Source organism: Panthera onca, chromosome B2 (genome assembly GCF_046562875.1).
Source record: "Panthera onca isolate mPanOnc1 chromosome B2, mPanOnc1 haplotype 2, whole genome shotgun sequence".
In the NCBI taxonomy this organism is placed as follows: domain Eukaryota; kingdom Metazoa; phylum Chordata; class Mammalia; order Carnivora; family Felidae; genus Panthera; species Panthera onca.
The window spans coordinates 51,171,820-51,192,600 of record NC_138343.1 but is presented as its reverse complement, the minus strand read 5'-3'; positions in this window follow the sequence as shown (position 1 = coordinate 51,192,600).

Genomic DNA, 20,781 nt, shown 5'->3' with positions numbered 1-20,781 from the left:
CGCCTGCATGCACACGTACACAATGTATGGGAAATTGACCTTAGGTTTCTATCTCCCTTGAAACCTGATAGAGGTAGAATTTCAGCTGTGCTGTGAAGCAACAATTCTTATGATTAAAAAAAAAAAAAACCCACTATTGAATATATTTGTTCTGGAAGACTGTGAATGAACCATAAATATCTGTGGGAAGCTTCCCTGACGCCACATAAGTTCTAACTAGGCATTTTCCTTGCCAGCACCTGAAAGCTATGTCCTAGTTAGAAGAGTTATTTGGTTCCTATGGAGCGTGGGGATTCTAAGGCAGTGTGATGTCCTTCCCCGTTTCTGTACTGTTGCTGTGGAGCTAAAGAAGGGCCACTGGAGTGCTGGGTGGACTCTCACTGAAGGCATGCATGTCTGTATTATGCTTCCTGTCCTATATCCTGGTACCAGCATACCTACGCAGGTATGGAATATCTAACTGATCAAGAATAATGTATACACACACACACACACATCCCACGTGGATTAAGAAATTGAAACGTTAAAGGCAAATTTTTGAACATTTGGAAGAGACTGTATTTATGACCTCAGAGGAAGGAGTTCTTCATACAAACCATGAAGAAAAGGTTGATATACTTGACTCCATCAAATTTTTAAAACTTCTGTTCATGCTTTTCATCAAACCCATCATAAAGCGAGTGAAGAGATGAGGCACAAGCTGGGAAGCAGTATTTGCAATACACTTAAAAGATTGCAAATGAAGAACACATATGACACAATAAAAATAAATAATCCTATAAAGCAGAACAAAGACAGGAACAGGAATTTCACAGAAGAGGAAAAAAAGAACACCTATAATTCCTGAAAAGATGACTAATCTTATTTAGTTAGAAATTACATTAGCCAGGGAAATGCAAATTAAATATCAGATATCATTTCACACCCACCAGACTAAAAAAGATGTTAAGTCTGGCAGTACCAATGATAATCAAGGATGTGCAACAGTGGGAACTCTTTTCTTTTTAAGTTTTTTTAAATGTTTTCATTTATTTTTGAGACAGAGAGAGACAGAGCATGAGCAGGGGAGGGGCAGATAGAGAGGGAGACACAAAATCCGAAGCAGGCTCCAGGCTCTGAGCTGTCAGCACACAGCCCAACGCGAGGCTCGTACTCACAGACTGTGAGATCATGACCTGAGCTGAAGTTGAACACTTAACCGACTGAGCCACCCAGGCGCCCCAACAGTGGGAACTCTTTTATGCTGCTGGTGTGATTATAAATTGGAACAACTACTTTGGAAAATATCTTGGTGTCACCTAGTAAAATTGCACAAGCTCATGTTTTACCGATGTGATGTTCATCACAAGTGTTGTACCCTTACAACACTATTACAGTACCGTTCACTATATTCCCCATTCTGTGCCTCTTAATCCCACGATTTATTCATTCCATGACTGAAAGCCGGTTATCTCCCACTCTCCTTCACCCATTCTGCTCATCCCCTTTCTCCCTTGCCCTCTGGCAACCATCAGTTTGTTCTTTGTATTTATAGGTCTGATTCTGCTTTTCATTTATTCATTTGTTGTTTTTTAGTTTCCACATATGAATGAAATCAGGTATTTGTCTTTCTTAGTCTGACTTATTTCATTTAGCATAATACCCTCTAAATCCATCCATGTTTTTCTAAAGGCAAGAGCGCATCTTTTTCATGGTTGAATGATGTTCCTCGTGTGTGTGTGTGTGTGTGTGTGTGTGTGTGTGTGTGTAGCACTTATTATTCATTCATCTATCAATGGACACTTGGGTTGTTTCCATATCTTGGCTATCGTAAATAATGTTCCAATCAACATAAGGGTGCTTATAACTTTTTGAATTAGTGTTTTCATTTTCTTTGAGTAAATACTCAGTAATGGAACTATTGGATCATATGGTATTTCTATTTTTAATTTTTTGAGGCACCCCCCCATACTGTTTCCTACAGTGGCTGCACCAATTTACATTTCCACCAGCAGTGCACAAGAGTTCCTTTCCACATTCTCTCTAACACTTGGTATTTCTTGTATTTTTTTATTTCAGTCATTCTGACTAGCACGAGGTGGTATCTCATTGTGGTTTTGATTTTCATTTTCCTGATGATGACTGATGTTGAGCATCTTTTCATGTGTCTGTTGGACATTTGTAGTCTTTGGAAAAATGTCTATTCAGATCATCTGCCCATTTTTTAATTGGGTTATTTGTAGGATTTTGGGTTAGTTGTGTAAGTTCCTCATATATTTTGGATATTAACCACTTATAGGATATATCCCTTGCAAATATCTTCTCCAATTCAGTAGATTGCCTTTTTGCTTTGTTGATGGTTTCCTTCATTGTATGATAGCTTTTTATTTTGATGTACTCCCAATAGTTTATTTTTGTTTTTGTTTCCCTTGCCTTAGGAGACATATCAAAAAAAAAAAAGGCCAATGTCAACACTGCCTGCATTCTCTTATATGAAGGTTATGATTTCAGGTCTCACATTTAGGTGTTTAATCCACTTTGAGTTTATTTTTGTGTATGGTGTAAGAAAGCAGTCCAGTTTCATTCTTTTGCATGTTGCTGTTTAGCTTTCCCAATACCATTTATTGAAGAGACTATCTTTTCTCCATTGTATATTCTTGCCTCCTTTGTTGTAGATTAATGGAACATCTAAGTGTCGGTTTATTTCTGGGCTCTCTATTCTGTTCCATCAATCTCTGTGTGTGCGTGTGTGTGTGTGTGTGTGTGTGTGTGTGTGTGTGTAGGGGGTGGTTCTTGTTTAATTTCTATTATTATTCTTTTGAATACACACACATAAAAACTCTTTTTATGTATTATATATCTTTTAACATAAAAATAATATTCGATGTAAAGAGTTTGCCTTCTAAAGGATGGATATTGGCCAGTCCCAGCAGCAACATCCTGGAGAGAGGGGAGTCTTCTCACTGCACACTCAGAGGCCACACTCATGATACAAATGAGGAGCTCTTTGCAATGGATCCTCCCTTCTAAAATCAAGACCTCAGTCACTGAAACCAACAGGATTCATAGCAACAGGATTATTTATTCCACACATACCTGGTTGTGAAAGAAAGCCATTCTGCAAATCATTTGTGGCAGCATGAAGAGGATGCCTCAGCCACGGCCACCTCTGTCGCTCCTACACCTATGGAGCCTGCAGACCTCAGCTGTACCATTCCAGATGCCAGCTTTCTTTCACGTGGCTCCTTTCAGCAGCCCAGCTGAAGCAAACTCTGAAGACAGTTTATCCTCCGTGGAATTTGGGCTAAAAAGAACTTCAAATTAAGACACTTCCCTAAGGAGAACATGAAATTTAAAGCCAACCTTTTTGGGAGGTTTCAATCTTTAGGAGAATGTCTCCTGTATTTCCACAGGATTCCCACAACCAAATAGATTCCAGGGATTCTGCAAGCTTTCCTCTCCAAAGAGCTGCAGAGCAGAAGTGGAAAATAACACAGATTCCTAACCCCAGAGATGGCTGAACTGTGAAAGATACTTTTATGAAATGTTATTTCAGTGCATGGCAATGTAGTTAAAGACAGAATGAGCTCAGTCCTTAATGTCCTTGTGTGATATTTCTTCATTTTTAGCAAAGGCACCCTCGTTCCCCAATTTCAAAAGCATGTCATTTCGCCACTCAATTTTCTTTCCTTTAATGTTGGCAAAACTCACTAGAAATGATCACTATTGCACAGTCTTTATAAGTTAAAAATACAGGTGGCAAATTTTTAATTGATTTATTAATCAAGCCTGATGTGGGGGAAACAGAAGCAGGAAACAGTTTTCCCCCATTTCTCCCTGTGATGTTTCTGGTCACTCATAACTAGGGCAGACATTGGAACCCAGACATTGGAAATTCTAGGCCCCTATCAGAGTCCAAATGGACACGAGACATGAGATTGTGCCTTCCCACCTTTCTCCAGTGAGACCTGGCCCTGGGCAGGACGCCAGCTTGCAGATGAAAGGGCAGGTCAGGGGCCTTCCTCCTGCCCCCCTAACCTATCCCCTCCTCTTCTGCAAGTTTGCTCATCTGTGCTGGAGACCGCCCCCCCCCCCCCCCCCCGCCGCGGTGCTGGAGCCACACCTGTCACAGGAAGTGGGGCCCACGAGAGGGAAGGAAAGCTCTACCCCCACTGGCACTATTGTAACCTGGCTTCATGCACTTTGGGCTGGTTATTGGATAACACTGTTTTTGTCGCTGGTGCTTTTGTGGGTGTTTTGGCAACCTGCCCCGTCAGTGTGGACCGTCCCTGCGTTCTCTTGGCCCCGGCATATGCGTCTCTAACTGGCTGGCTGCTTGAGGCTCCTGGGACTCTGGTACCATCTTCAGCTTCTCTCTGCTGGGCTGAATTAGCCTGGCCGGGTGGTCTAAGACCTGACATGAGCCCATGCTGCGTCTGTCTCTTGCTTGCTCCTGGATCTCATCCAGGAGAAGTCATGAAAACTCTCGAAGGTCGGGTCCATCCAGAGCCCAGAGCGTCTCCTTCATCAGCCGTCCAGCTGGTATCTGGGCCGTTGCCTTTCTCATCAGTGTCCCTGTTCAGCCTGCTCTGACTCTGTGACTCTAAGAGGCACGTATCTGGCTTTCTGGGGTGGTACCACTAAAGCCCCACTTGCAGGCCTTGAAGAGCAAGTGAGCACCCTCATCTCTCCTAGGTGGGGGGAGGTGGGCATTCACAGCGCACTTGCAACTCTGTGTGTGCAAGTCCCCATTCTCTGCTCTCCCAGCACTTCCAGCCCTTGGTGTGGGACCAAGGTTTGGAATTCATCATCCAGCCCCGAGCACTCCCTCTTCACAGGTCCTCCAGAGGAGGCTGCTCTCTTTCTCAGCTCGCTAACATGTTAATCGTCTTAGGCTCTCAGGCAGAAGTTTTACTTACCATCCCGTGTCACTAGGAAACTAGACACATGTGTGGGGTGACTGGGCAAATACAGGACAAGAAATGACCCAGTAAGAGAATCCAAGCAGGATGTGGTCAAGTGGTGTTTCAAGGAAGAGCATTGCAGGTGTCAGTGTGAAACTGAGTCAATACTTAGGAAAGGAGTTTAGCTGTAGACACAGGTGGAAGGAGTAGGTTGATTCAAAGGGCTAGGATTTCACAACAGGTGAAATATGAAAATGAACAAGTAAAACAAAAAGTAAACTTTAAGCAATATACTTACTTTGTGGCCTTCCTTTGATCATTTTCTTGAAGTTTATTTATTTATTTTGAGAGAGAGGGAGAGACAGTGTGAGTTGGGGACGGGGAGAGGAAGAGAGAGAGAGAGAGAGAGGATCCCAAGCAGAGTCCACACTGTCAGCCCAGAGCTCAACATGGGGCTTGAACCCACCTGAGTCAAAATCAAGAGTTGGACGCTTAACCAACTGAGCTATCTAGGCACTCCTCCCTTGGTCATTTCCAAATAAAGTGGTCTATTCTCTCTCTGGTTCTATAAATGTTATATATCTCATAGGTAAAGTGATCAATTTAGTTACTAGTAATGACCAAAGAGGAGAGTTACTCAGTCACGCACGCACTCTGTGCTCTGCTGTGCTAGATACTGAGGAATGGAAACAACAACATATGGGCCCTGCTCACAGGCAATTTATTTCTGAGTTGGGGGAGCCTAGCAGGGCTGGCCAGAAAAGGAGCCCCTGGGCCTGAGCTGTGATAGGTGATTGCAGTGCACCAGGAGGACTGTGACAGAAAGGTCACTCCAGGCAGAGGGCGCTGCACCAACAAAAAAGTTTCAGAAGGTCAACAGTGCCTGCAGCAGAAGCGAAAGAGGTGGGCAGGGCACAGCTGCATCAGCATCCAATATGGTGGCTTAAATCACACACATATTCCTGTCTATCCCATAGTACAATAAGCATGTAAGGATGGTCCAGGGCAGAGGTCAGCAGATGACAGGCTGGGGGCTCAAGTAAAATTTTACCAACTCACACATTTCTCATTCCTAATCCTTACAAGAACCCTGTGTAATAAGCACCGTCATGTTCACGACGCAGATGCAGAATTGAGACTCCCAGTCCTGAGGTAGTCAAGGAAATTCTTCAGGTCTCACATTAATTGTCACCTAGTCAATCAAACCTTCTCTGACCCTCCCAGAACACCCTGTAGTTCTCCCTTGCAGCCTTTCTGTAATTCTGAACATTCAATTCTGACAACGTGATGCAAGGGCTTCATGAGGGCAGGAGTCCTGTGTGTTCACCATCATCTATAGTGTGCAACCGTGCCCAGCACATAACAGGAACTCACTAAACATCAACTGACTGATTGGCAGTGTAGTGTAGCGATTTGAACCCAGGACAGACTTCTGTCTGCTGGCCATATCACCTTACCTGGCAGATGGCTGCTGCATCACTAGCACTGTTTCTCCTCCTCTTTTATCCAGTACAGCTCCTCACCACTTAGACCATCTTAGGTTCCTCTGTCCCTTCCTTCACATCTCTCCCTTTTTTCCCCACCCTTCTTCCTTGCTTCTGCAGCCTCTTCTTCATAGACTGTATCTTCTCCCCTTACTAATAGCCTAAATTAATTATAGGTCATGGGATTAGCTCGATAAAAAAAAATGAAATGTCAAAATAAAACCAAAACCCTTTCAAATAGGCTGTTGCTTTATTTTGAGAGATGTATTCTCAAGGATTCATGTACTTCAAAATCACAGAATCCCAGCTTAGTTTTTCCATAGAAATAAGTTTAAATTGGGGAAACACTCGCAGAGAGTATACATATACAAGCGTTGTAAACTCAGGGCCTCGTTAAGATAGGATTAATATTACAGCCAGGTCTCCAACATTTTTCCATTATCCTTTCTGGTTATACACAATGTTTTGTTAATTTGAAAGTGGACCTGTTTTACTGCTGCATTATATTTTCAAAGCATCAGCCCTAATATTTTGCAGAGAATTTTCTCCTAATTACAATGGCAGGTGCTGGCCTTCTTCACAACTTCTTATTATATCTTCTGTTCTGAGTTTTGATTTGGGGCCATACTATCTAGCACCATCACCAGCATGTAATAAATGCTTGCATAACATTGTCATAAGATGTTTAGAAAATACGCTAAACTTTTCTTACAAGGAAAGTCCTTGTAGAAGTACTGATGCTCAATCACAATCCCAGACTTTAGCCTCTACTACAAAGCTGTAATCATCAAGACAGCATGGTATTGGCACAAAAACAGACACATAGACCAATGGAATAGAATAGAAACCCCAGAACTAGACCCACAAACGTATGGCCAACTCATCTTTGACAAAGCAGGAAAGAACATCCAATGGAAAAAAGACAGTCTCTTTAACAAATGGTGCTGGGAGAACTGGACAGCAACATGCAGAAGGTTGAAACTAGACCCCTTTCTCACACCATTCACAAAAATAAATTCAAAATGGATAAAGGACCTGAATGTGAGACAGGAAACCATCAAAACCCTAGAGGAGAAAGCAGGAAAAGACCTCTCTGACCTCAGCAATCTCTTACTCGACACATCCCCAAAGGCAAGGGAATTAAAAGCAAAAATGAATTACTGGGACCTTATGAAGGTAAAAAGCTTCTGCACAGCAAAGGAAACAACCAACAAAACTAAAAGGCAACCAACGGAATGGGAAAAGATATTTGCAAATGACATATCGGACAAAGGGCTAGTATCCAAAATCTATAAAGAGCTCACCAAACTCCACACCCAAAAAACAAATAACCCAGTGAAGAAATGGGCAGAAAACATGAATAGACACTTCTCTAAAGAAGACATCTGGATGGCCAACAGGCACATGAAAAGATGTTCAACGTCGCTCCTTATCAGGGAAATACAAATCAAAACCACACTCAGATATCACCTCACGCCAGTCAGAGTGGCCAAAATGAACAAATCAGGAGACTATAGATGCTGGAGAGGATGTGGAGAAACAGGAACCCTCTTGCACTGTTGGTGGGAATGCAAATTGGTGCAGCCGCTCTGGAAAGCAGTGTGGAGGTTCCTCAGAAAATTAAAAATAGACCTACCCTATGACCCAGCAATAGCACTGCTAGGAATTTACCCAAGGGATACAGGAGTACTGATGCATAGGGGCACTTGTACCCCAATGTTTATAGCAGCACTCTCAACAATAGCCAAATTATGGAAACAGCCTAAATGTCCATCAACTGATGAATGGATAAAGAAATTGTGGTTTATATACACGATGGAATACTACGTGGCAATGAGAAAGAATGAAATATGGCCTTTTGTAGCAACGTGGATGGAACTGGAGAGTGTGATGCTAAGTGAAATAAGCCATACAGAGAAAGACAGATACCATATGGTTTCACTCTTATGTGGATCCTGAGAAACTTAAAAGAAACCCATGGGGGAGGGGAAGGAAAAAAAAAAAAAAGAGGTTAGAGTGGGAGAGAGCCAAAGCATAAGAGACTGTTAAAAACTGAGAACAAACTGAGGGTTTATGGGGGGTGGGAGGGAGGGGAGGGTGGGTGACGGGTATTGAGGAGGGCACCTGTTGGGATGAGCACTGGGTGTTGTATGGAAACCATGACAATAAATTTCATATATTGAAAAATAAAAAAAAAAAAAAAAAAGAAGTACTGATGCTCAGGGGTGCCTGGGTGGCTCAGTCGGTTAAGCATCTGACTTCAGCTCAGGTCATGATCTCTCGGTTTGTGAGTTTGAGCCCTACATCGGGCTCTGTGCTGACAGCTCAGAGCCTGGAGCCTGCTTTGGGTTCTGTGCCTCCCTCTCTCTCTGCCCCTCCCCCGCTCATGCTCGCTCTCTCTCTCTCTCTCCCTCCCTCTCTCTCTCTCTTAAAAATAAACATTAAAAAATAAAAACAAAGAAGTACGGATTCTCATAAACAGTGTGGTTCATATAATTGTGATGAGGAGAGCCGCTATTTCTGTTTACAAGATCATTCTGGCCATGAAAATAGCACAAATTTAGCCTACAATTTACTCTGCCAGCAAGCTTTTTTGGATGGGGCTAGGGGGTGATTAAAATTGTTCACTTTTTTGTGTGTGCAGAAAATGAGACTTAATTTGATATGGCATTGTTTGAAATGCACACAAAATGTAACTGTACATTTGATAAAAATCAACGGGGCTGTGTCTTTTAAAACTTTTCAGTAGATTGAAAAACAATCACTGCTTTATTTCTCCTAGTGTATCTCTAGCTGAATGCTGAATGTATACACAGACTCTGTATTTTTTAAGTCAATGATAGAGAAACAGAGACAGTAGGAAATCAAGGAAATATGAGATTGTGCAATAATTTGCCATTTTGAAAAATTCCTTTTTTTTGAAAAATTACTTTTTAAATATACTCTAAGAAAAAATCAAATAACCCAACCTTTCCAGCCCTGTGATTAACTAAATCATTAATAACAAAATATATCACCAATGGTTTAGTCCTAATGGAAGAGGTGAAAGATAGGGAAAGTTTTCACTGCATTAGAAATTAGACTATATAACAACCAGAAAGAGAGAATTTGCATATATAATATATATCTATATCTATATCTATATCTATATCTATATCTATATCTATATATATATATGCAATGTGTATATGTATATATATATATACATATATATGTGTGTGTGTGTGTATGTATATATATATATATATATATATATATATGCTTTGTACTTCAGGTTCAGAAAAAAATTTAGGGCATTTGGAGCCAGGCTAGTACTAAATAAGTCAATGATTCCTAGTAAAATAAAAAATGAGTTTAAAAAAAAATGATTCCTATGGGGCACCTGGGTGACTCGGTTGGGCATCTGACTCTTAACTTCAGCTCAGGTCACAATCTTGCTGTTTGTGAGTTCAAGCCCCATGTCAGGCCCTGCACTGACAGTGTGGATCTGCTTGGTATTCTTTTTTGCTCCCTCTTCCTCTGCCCCTCCCCCACTTGTGCATGCACACGTGCTCACTCTCTCACGCTCTCTCTCAAAACACATAAACTTAAAAAAATGAGTTCCAGAAGAGGAAGTATTTAAAGTTGTACAAATACTCAGAAAAATGACCAGACCATTGGAGCAGACACATATCTGTAGTGGATGCTGTAGGGTGCAGTACAGATTACCCAGCTGTTTGAGTGAGTGTCTGCTGATGGCTCAACCCTGAGTCTGTCCCCCCTCCCTCCCATTCCCAAGAGCTGATTTCCACTGAAGGGAGCTGCCTTGCTCAAGCCATGCCTCCTTTCCAGAGGCACCTACCTCGTTACTGGTTTTGGGGGTACAGAGTCCCACCTCTTGCTTCATTTGGGCTAACAAATATCCAGTTGGATTGGCTGAAGCCTCTGTTGCGATTTCATTGAAGCTCAGCTTCTCTCAAGGGATGTTCTGCTTTCCTCACACTGTTAGCAGTGTTGCTACTGAGAACATTCCCCAGTAAACCTCCTGCAAGCTCATCTCCGTCTCAGAGTCGATTTCCAGGGGACTCACCACAGTAAAACAAACATGAGAAGTAAAGTGATTTTTAGTATGTCTTCATGTAGAAATCAGGAAACTATAATTTTCCTATTTCCCATTCAAAGATTGCAGAGAAAAGATTTCAGATAGTAGAAGGCAGAGTAACAAGCAGCCGCAAGAACAGAAACAATGCCTGTAACATCCAATTTTCAGAAGAGGGGCTGAGCGGAGTCTAGAAAGTTAACAGGTGAGTTTTTCTCAGCCACGGTTCTGGAAAATCCTCAGTTTCTTAAGCAGACTCTGTTCTCCCTGACATGCTCTCAACCGGAGAAGCAGGCAGAGGTCACCAGTGATGAACTGGATATGATGCATAAATGTAATAGAGAAATCTAGTCCAACGGGTTGTCAAGTGGCAGGGAAAACAGAGCTCTGCACTGAAAATGCCCCAGTTTGGGTGAGGCTTTTTCCCTGAATCTTTAATAGGGAAGAGAGAGAACCCACATGTGATTCTCATTCCTTGATGATATATTATCTTCTTCCAAAAGTACAATAAGTACTCTGAAACGCTACATTGACTTCAAAAGTTAATTTTCATAAAAGCCCTGTCAGTTAATCAGATTTCTTTCCTCTTCTTTTGTAATCACCCTCTTTCCCTCCCTACATGCCCTACTTCCAAACCCAGTCTCCTCTTGTCCCCACGCCTTCCTCACCCACTCAGCACTCACAAACACTACCTCTCAATTTGCCCTCCTTTCTGCCCACCCTCCCCAACACAACTTCGTGCCAGTTGAACTATATACCATAGGTGTAATAGACATGTAAGAAGCTTCCCAGGGGCTTCATTTCTCCTCTGCCGTTTTTCTTCAAATTGACTTCTCCCTCTGTAGCCCCTGCCACAGTTAATTGGGTCAGGGGACCCTAACTTGGGGGAACCAGTCAGGAGGCTGGACTGGACTAGAGGAGCTCGTACTTCTCTGTACATCACCACCCCATTTGGCATTCAACCTAAAGAGTTTTGCAAACCTCAGGGCTGAAATCACCTTTGGAAGTGACCACTGAAAGATTTAAGCCAGCCTGGTTTAAGCACAAGAGCTGTCACTGTGCGCAAGTCAATGATATCATTTATGCCTCAATTTCCTAATGGTTCAAATATGGATGATACCACCAAGCTCCTAGTGTTCTGAGAATTAAAACTGAATGGAGCCTGGACAGTGCCTGACACATAACAGCAGTCACTTGGCAAAGGAGGTCTGGTATCTCTTCCTCTAATATTGATGATAAAGCCGGATGACTCCCCTTGAGTGTGGGCTGAGTCTAGTGACTCACTTCTAACAATAGACTACAGAAAGAGAACACTGGAAAGAGTACACTGCAACTTCACAGTGCAGAAGACTGGTTCTGTGTTAGGTCTTTGCACAAGACAACTGGCTTTCTACTTGACTTTAGCTATTAGCTTTGTCCTGAATCAACTGCAGGTACATGAGTTTCAACCAGGTGACCAGTCTCCCCTGACTTTGACCCAGTACAGATCCCTAGGAATTGAACCTGGGGCCAACATCATTTTTCTGTAGGGGTACAGTATTGAGATTCCAGAATAGAGAGAGATTTTGGAGTGTGCAGCACGGAGAGGAAGGATGGGATCACCTGGAGAAAGCACATACATTAGGAACAGAAAGATCAAGGCAGAACATACATTAGGGAATATCAAAAATTCTGGGGACCAAAGAGACTGGTAAGACATGTATGAGGAGAAGCAGAGGAGTGTCAGGGAAACCAAAAGTTTAAGGATGCAAGCCATCAGTGAGCCATGAAATCAACTTACTTGGTTGTAACTGATTGGCACTGAAAAAGAATGCAACTGAAAATATCAGAGTTTCTTGTGTACAGTTAAGGATGATTACTATGTTGGGAAACTTCAGTTTCAGCTGTGTCTATGTACGTGTTTACTGGGTTAGTACGTAAAAATTTCCTTCTTGAGTTGTAGTCAAAGACATTGGAAAAGCACTGAGGGAGGAGTTCCAGGGGGAGGAACTGTCCACAGACCCAAATGCAGTAGACAGGTCTAGAAAGGCAAGAGCTGAATCAAAATGTCCACGGGGTGTGAGCTCATGATACAGTGGAGTGGTAATGATTTTGCAATACATCAGTGTATCAAATCAATGCTTTGTATGCCTTGAACTTACACGATGTTATATGTCAATTGTATCTCAATAAAGCTGCGGGGATAATGTACATCAGATACGACAACAAGGAGGTGTGGTGTGGCGACCTGGTCAGAGTAGTTGCCACGGTGTATTGGAGGAGCACCCGCAGCGCTGGGTGGAGAGGTGTGTGGGAGTTTAGAAGGGAGAGAACAAGAATAGATCTCCTTTTCAACAACCTTGGCAGAGAAAGGAGGAACCAGGTAGCTATGGAGGGGACTTAAGATCAGGTGTATTGCTTACCAAGCATAGGATTTCAAAAAATCTATAGAAGCAGCTGAAGATACAGGCCAAAGTGGATCATTTGTGGAGCAAGCTCTGAGAGAGAAAGGGTCAGGAGAATGGCTGCAAGAGCTGACTGCGGCCAGGGAGTGAGGTCTGGGGGAAGCTCCCAGTCTAGTGTAGGTGACATGTGGGTGCACATTAGTGAGAGATGGAAACTGTGGCAAGTTCACATGTGAAAGCCTAAATGTCCACCATAAAATAAGGCTGACATTCAGACAAATTGTGAGCTCTTAACAATTTTTATAATATTGTTGCTCTTCCTACAAGATGCTAAATAATCTCAATTATGGACACTGCAAGTCATGTAAAGCTGTTGCTCAGCCGGGCGCAGGACTGTAATGGGGCCCAGGATGTGCTGAGGGTGCACTCCAGCCCTCGGGGCAGTCAAGAAGAGGTGGGCCCAGGTATGTGTTACAGAGCATCTCAATGATGGCAGAGCAAGAGGTGGGACAGGTCATGCTGTTGGCAGCAGGGACCAATGTGTGAGTTCTCTGAGTTCAGATTACATGGGAAGCCAGGATGTTCAGGCAGGCGGGAGTTTGGTTGTGACAAGCTGGTGGTACATTTTGTACCCCCTGGTGGCAAGAGGTACCAGACGGGACCCATTAACCTCTGCAGAAACCTCTGTAAACCTTTTCTGTAAAGGGCCAAACATTAAGTATTTTAGGCTTCGAGGGCCATTCAGTCTTTGCACATAAAGAAATGAGCATGGTCGTGTGCCAACAAAATTTTATTTACAAAAACAGGCAGTGAGTCATGGTTTAAGGACTCCTGCACTTGAATATTTTAGTAGGAATATTATTAAAACAGTTTGATATTGTTCCCAAACGAAATCATGGCTTAGAGAAGGCTGTCATTTAGACAGTGATCATACATTAAACAAATCTTAAAAACACATAATTTAGGGGCACCTGGGTGGTTCATTTGGTTAAGCATCTGTCTCTTGATTTCAGCTCGGGTCATGATCTCACTATTCATGGGTTCGAGCCCTGTATTGGGCTCTGCACTACCAGTGCAGAGCTTGCTTGGGATTCTCTCTCTCTCTCTCTCTCTCTCTCTCTCTCAGAATAAAGAACTTTTAAAAATACACAACTTATTTGGAAATTATGTGATAAATGGTTGGTATTACCATTGAGATCTTTAGGAAAGTAGTTTTATGGTACAGATAACTGTGCTTTAGTCTATGAAAATGGATGTCACTTAAACTTTATGTATTGATTTGTATAGTACTGTATATTTTTCCCTATCAGTTACCCATTTTGAGGATCATCCTTGAAATGACAAGGAGGGAGACAATTGATCTGGGGAGAGTAATGAAAGCCTGGAACAGTTGGAATTAAGCAATTTGATTTCCATTTCTTAAGGACACTACAGTGATTATAGGGCTACACGAAGAACCCACGTGAGGCTTGGGATCCTGACATTTTCAGAGATGGCATGATGGGGAGATTTTTTCCTGACTGCACACGTGTAACAGCAGATTGTGGGGTGAGGATTTTTGGCTGGAGGGTCAGGCACAGACACACAGGAGTAAGGCATGGTGCCCACCATTGGGCAAGTCAGTAAGTGTTAGTAACTTCTAACCACGTCTGGTCATCTGCGTTTCCAGGCTTCCCCTGAGGCACTCACCCACAGGTGAGCATAGTATCTACTTCTGTTAACATTTCTTCCGCTCCCATTAGCTTGTATGTATAACGAGACCACCCTTAACTTTCAGAACTCGACTAAAGAGACCAAAATGCTCTTCTGCCTTCACAAGGAACAAATGGGTGCGCACTTCAGGACAGCAAAAAGAGCTGGTAATTACTGAAAACCTACTATGTGTTGTTTTTGTCATCGAATGCTCATCAATGTCTTGAAGTAGATAACTACTCCCATGCTAGAGATAAGTTAACTGAGATTTGGGGAAATTAAGAAGACCCTTTCAATATCACAAAATTAAGTGGCATAGTTAGATTTAAATCCGGCTCTGCTCCTTCCCAAACACCAGAACCGCAGTTCTCTGTGTAGAGGCCACTGTGTACAGTCCCTGGACCAGCAACCGCGGCACCTGAGAGCTTGTTAGAAATGCAAATACTGGGGCGCCTGGGTGACTCAGTCAGTTTAATGTCTGACTTTGGCTCAGGTCACGATCTCACAGTTCGTGAGTCTGAGCCCCGTGCTGGGCTCTGATCTGACAGCTCAGTCTGGAGCCTGCTTTGGATTCTGTGTCTACCTCTCTGTTTGCCCCTCCCCTGCTCATACCCTGTCTGTCTCTCTCAAAAATAAGTAAGTATTAAAAAGAAGAAATAGAAATGCTCTCATCCCAACCCAGACCTACTGAATCAGAGACACTGGGGAGATGGGACCCAGCAATCTGCTTTCACACGCCCACCAAGGAGCTGTGATGCATGCTGAGGTTTGAAACCACTGCACCTACTGCCTCCAGGGAAGAGGGGATACTGCGGTAAGTGCCAGGTTATAGGACAGCAAGCAAGAATAGGCTTGGCCACACTGAGCAGCCCTGAACAAAAAACTAAGGTGCTAAGGGAGGAGACAGGGCAGCAGGGGCGTTGATTTTTCTGGCCACTCGATGTCCAGCCCTTCCAAGAGCAATGCACTCCTATCACAAATTGCTGTGGATAAAAGGAAAGAACTACACGAGAGCTATTTTGTTGATATCGATTCTTCTAACAACCTACGTGCTGCCTGGTATTGCTCTACTGGAGATGGGGAACAAGTAAGGGGCCCAGGGCCAAATTACCATGGGGGACAAACTTTGGGCTTCCAGAGGACTGCTGCCACCCAGCCCTGTGGGCACACCTCCTCTACCTGCTGGCGGACATCAGCATGGGGTTGGGTGTGGGGGAATGAAGACCAGCAGTCCCCAACGTGGAGGGAGTCTACATGAAGCAGCTCTCATCTAACCGGTGCTGTTTTCACACTGCACACCTTCTGGGTGTCCAGGTGAGACGGCAAAGAGGAGGGAGGACACAGCACCAGTCAGGGCTGGGTGAGGTGCCTCCCGCCCCTGCCCCCTGTGCATCTGCCCTCCTGTGAGAAAGGCATTGCCAGAACACGACAACTCCCAGAGCCATCTATGGCAATGCTCCTTGACCCTCAGAGGTTTCAAAATGATTAAAACCAAGAGCAGCCCAGACCTAACAGACCCAACCCATAACTTGTTCTCGAAACTTCCCAAACCAACGCAGAAGCCGAAACTCGCCCCACCCATTATGCCTCCGGGCCAACGGGCAGGACAAAAATTCAGGAAGAACGTTCAATGCCCAGACAAGTAAGTGTGTTGTTTTGTTTTTCCAAGCAGTACTGATGGCTTAAACAAACAAGCGCTCACACCTCCAGCCAGGGAAGGGCGTGAAGGAGCAGTCAGGTGCGTGAGCAGGAGGAACACAGGACACTTGGGGTCCAGGCAGGAACAGCCCACCCCCCAGAAGAGCCCTCTTTATTTACGTGCCCAGTCAGTGCTTTCCCACAGGATTCTTGGGCCATTCTGTGCAAGCAGGAAGACCTCATTTATGACTTCCTTTGAAAAAGGACTTAGAAGCATTCATGGATTGTATTTATGTGGTATCAGGTATGGGATGTCACTCCATTTTGCCCTGGTGCAAGCAGGGTTTCTTGCCATGTAAAGGCTGCATGAGGCCTTCTCTTTCTACAACTGGGGCGGTAGAGGCAGTTTCAAATAAAATTAAGCACTGCTTAGTCACACAGTTTTCCATTCTTCCTGTTTTCTGCTTCTTTGATTAAATGATAGATCCTAAATGGGAGCAAACGTTATTTGTCAAATCTTTCACAACAATCCTTTTTAGAAGGAGGATCTTAAATAATAAATCATGAGTTACCTCTTTTCTTTCCCCCAAACTGCATTAAGGTCAAGTTGCAGCACTATTGATTTCCAAGTGTTCATTATCTGCCTTTTCTCCAAGGGTAGGCTGTTAAAGGTAGTGAGGGTAAAAATCGTTCCTAACTAACTAGCTCACTCTTGAGCTAACTGCCAATTTTTGGCACACGTTAAAGCTCTCTCAGAGAGCTGGTTACCAGACTGTCACTTCAGTCAATGTTAAAAAGCATAGCAATTTTTTTTCTGGCCACCCACTGACCAAATAATTTCTCTCCCGTTTCTTGAGATTTGCATACAACTTGAAATGGTAGAGCAAAGGTCCAATGAACGTTTTCATGGCATTTACCAAGAGACACAGAATGTGGGGTGGGCAGGGGGCACGAGGGCAGTGGGAGGGTTGGAGGGTGTAAAGTCACAGCACTGGATACCGTAACTAGACACAAACGAAGGCCAAGCCTACCAAAATCGTGGCTCAGGTTCACTCGGCTCTGTGCCCGTCTTCGTTCATAGCCGAGGTTTAAATAATCTCAAGTTAAAACAGAACCGTCACCACTATGATAAATACAACTCTAAATATATAGTTACAGGTTCACTGTGTTTTGACTGAGGGGGACAAAGCAAAATAAAGCAATAATCGAGACCACAGACTCTAGTCAACAGAGAGATGAATTCGAATTCCAATTTTGTCATGTGCTGGTTGACAGTGCAAAAGTTCTTAAAACGATCTGAATCTTAATTCTCTCCTTTGTAAAGTGGGAATGGCACCACTAACCTCAGGGAGTTGTTCTGGAAATTTGAGATTGTGTTCAGTTAGCTTGGTGTGTGGCACATAGTAAGTGCTCAGGAAGCAGGGCCATGGTCACTACTATTTCACTACACCAAGGGGCAGCTCACTGTGTGTTGTAGCAGTTAAACACTGATGCCTCAAAAGGTCCTTGGAGGATCAACCCAGTCAGATTCTTACCCAGTCCAAATTCAAGAGCTTTGGCTTGTCACAGGGACTGCCCACTCTCACAGTTGAAAATTACACTGTCCTTCTGGCCAGCGGTGAAGCACAAAAATTCTCCAACCTTCCACACAACCTGCTGAACAAAAGTAACTGGATCAGGTTCTTCTGGTTGGTTTCCCTTTCCCGCCAGCTGTCTGCTTTTAAAAAAACGCTCCCTCCCGCAAGGTGGGAGTGTCCTTTACATTGCCCAAATCACGCTGAGTTTATTTCATCCAGGTTTTTCTCCGTGGATGACCTATTTCTTAAACCCACCTGGCCCCTCCTGATACATAAAACCCTCAGAGGTCTCCCTTTGAGAGAAAGGAGTCAGAAAAGGATATAAATCAAAGTGAAATAAAGTAGACGCAAGGCACTAAATGAGCACAGTGGACCCAAACCTAGAAACCCAAGGACGTTGCATGGAAATCCAGAGAGACCCTTTTCTCAATTAGTTGTTTCACACTTTCTTGGTGGAAACTGGCTTTAACTTGGGGATAGCAAGCTGGTAAGTCCAGTTACGATGAGGGGGCTGCTGCTGTGAGACAATTGCTAACCTTACCTTTAAGTGAGCCGACATGACGGATTAAAATCCTTCCCCAATGGTGTAACTCAAGGGCCTCTATGTAACACCGCAAGTGAGAAAGTTTTCTCTGCCAGAGGACGAGCATGCGTCCTCATTTCTGAAGAACACTACTCTTGTGATCACATACTGCTGGCTCCGTGGTAGAGGCTGCAGAGCTGCTAAAAGCCCTCCTATAACAGGGACACCTGTAATGACAGCAGTCACCCACTTTCTCAGAGCTGACGTTTTATGTATCCCATTTAATCCTACTCTAAGTCTGTGAGGGGTATTACTGCCCTGTTTTAGAGACGAAGGACCTAAGGCCTGGTCATGTCAAGTAGCTTACCCAAAGCCACATGGCCAGGCTGGGATTCAAACCCATGTCTATAGGATTCCAGTGCTGGGCCATGCTGACTCTCAAAACCTATAACTCCAGGGCACTATGTTCAAGGGCCTATCTGTGTTCGCTCTTCCTGAGTTTTTAAGTTATTTTACTGTGCAGTCTTCTTCTTATGGATGCATTTTAAAACATAATTTGGTTCCTTTAGATTTTTTTTTAATGTTTACTTATTTTTGAGAGAGAGAGAGAGAGAGAGCGCGCGAGCAGGAGAGGGGCTAAGAGAGGGAGACAGAGGATCCGAAGTGGGCTCCATGCCGACAGCACAGAGCCTAATGCAGGGCTCAAATTCACAAACCATGAGATCATGACCTGAGTGGAAGGTGGACGCCTAACCGCACCAGCCACCCAGGTGCCCCTAATTTGGTTGCTTTAAAACAGCTTAGTATCGGTCTTGGGTTGATAGCTATTTGAAGCTGAGTGAAGGTAGATGGGGGTTCACTATATGATTCTATTTTTGTATGTTTTTGACTATTTGTAGTAAGAAGTTTGGGTTTTGTTTTTTGGGTTTCTTTTTTTAGTTTTTAAACGGACTTTTTGGAAATTTGGATGAGGTGACACTAATCGCTGAAGCGAGATTTCAACTCTCCACGGTGTCACGACACTAGGATAACCCTGACTTGCCTTCTATGAACAAGCAGCTCCGGGGCTATCCCTGTCAGTGTTTGTGCAGCCCTGTCACACAGCCGCCACCAGTGTCAGTCGCTTTCACGAGGTCAGAGCTGGCTGCTGACAGCAACTTTCTGACAAGGGAAGAGTGTTTCCTGGCCTCCACCCCACCCAGTCAGCACGTCTTCTTAGGTGTGCTGGATTTCACAAGAGGTGGGAGGGCTGCTGCCCTGAGACGGCCCTGTCCTCCACCTGTGCTTCCTTACCTGCGGCAGCAAAGACGATTTTACATAGAAAGCCTGGGCTGGTCAGGACTACACCTCCAAGGTGTTTTTCAGAAAAAAGCAACACAAAACAAAAAACACAACATCCAGGGGCGCCTGAGTGGCTCAGTCGGTTAAGTGTCTGACTTCGGCTCAGGTCATGATCTCATGATTTGTGGGTTCGAGTCCCGCATTGGGCTCTGTGCTGACAGCTCGGGGCCTAGAGCCTGCTTTGGATTCTGTGTCTCCCTCTCTTTCTCTGTTCGTCCCTGCTCATGCTCTGTCTCTCTGTATCAAAAATAAGCATTAAAAAAGTTAAAACACACACACACACACACACACACACACACATCGAGGCAAATAGTTCTAGTTTTTCTTACCTGTACCTTTTTTTCCAATCAATGACTTTTTTTTTTTTTCTGTTTTATCCACTTAGGCACAATTTCCTTGCTAAAAACAGGAAAAACGGGGCTACAAAAAGAGCAGGTGAACAGGTCACAATAATCTTTCCTGCTTTTACCTGTCACTCCCACAAGACAAACAGGCAGGCTGTACAGCAAACGCCTCCCTTTCCTGAAGGAAGGAAGGGCCAGACTGCGGGGTGGGGATGGACAGTGTTCCTCTAGGAAGAGGTCAGGAAATTTGGGCACCAGCCTCAGAAGGGAAAGGTCTCCTATTGCATAATTACGTTTTCCTTCTAATGACAAGAAGGCCTCACTGGAAAAGGTGGGCATGTTCTTGAGTTGGGTCTCTTTGGTCGATGTTCCTATGGTGAGGTCTAAGTCTGGTTCCAGCACCCTGGCGTAAGGAGCACAGCAGTGTCCCCCGGGCACAAACAAGTGAAATGAAAGTAACTTTTCCCTTCTCCAGGAAGGGGGAACAAAATGTCAAAAACTAAAAACAAAACAAGCAAGCAAGCAAACAAACAGGTGAAAATGTAGTAGAGAAGGTAGGCCAAAGGAAACATAATTACGTACATAAAATTTCCTAGAAAAATTTAAGCACACTGTCTATTGTGCCCACCACATTCCACCAAAGCTGTGATAAACTGAGTAGCAAAGGGTAGGCTTAATGTGAAAACAAAAAACAACATCCAATTTTATTTGTTCTTTAGCATTGAGATAACTCTCCCTGAATAAAACCAATTTGCTTACCTATCAGCCCATGAGTTAGTGGCATCATTTTCACAGGCCTAAAACAGAGTATGCCAATATCTTAAAATGGAGAAGACA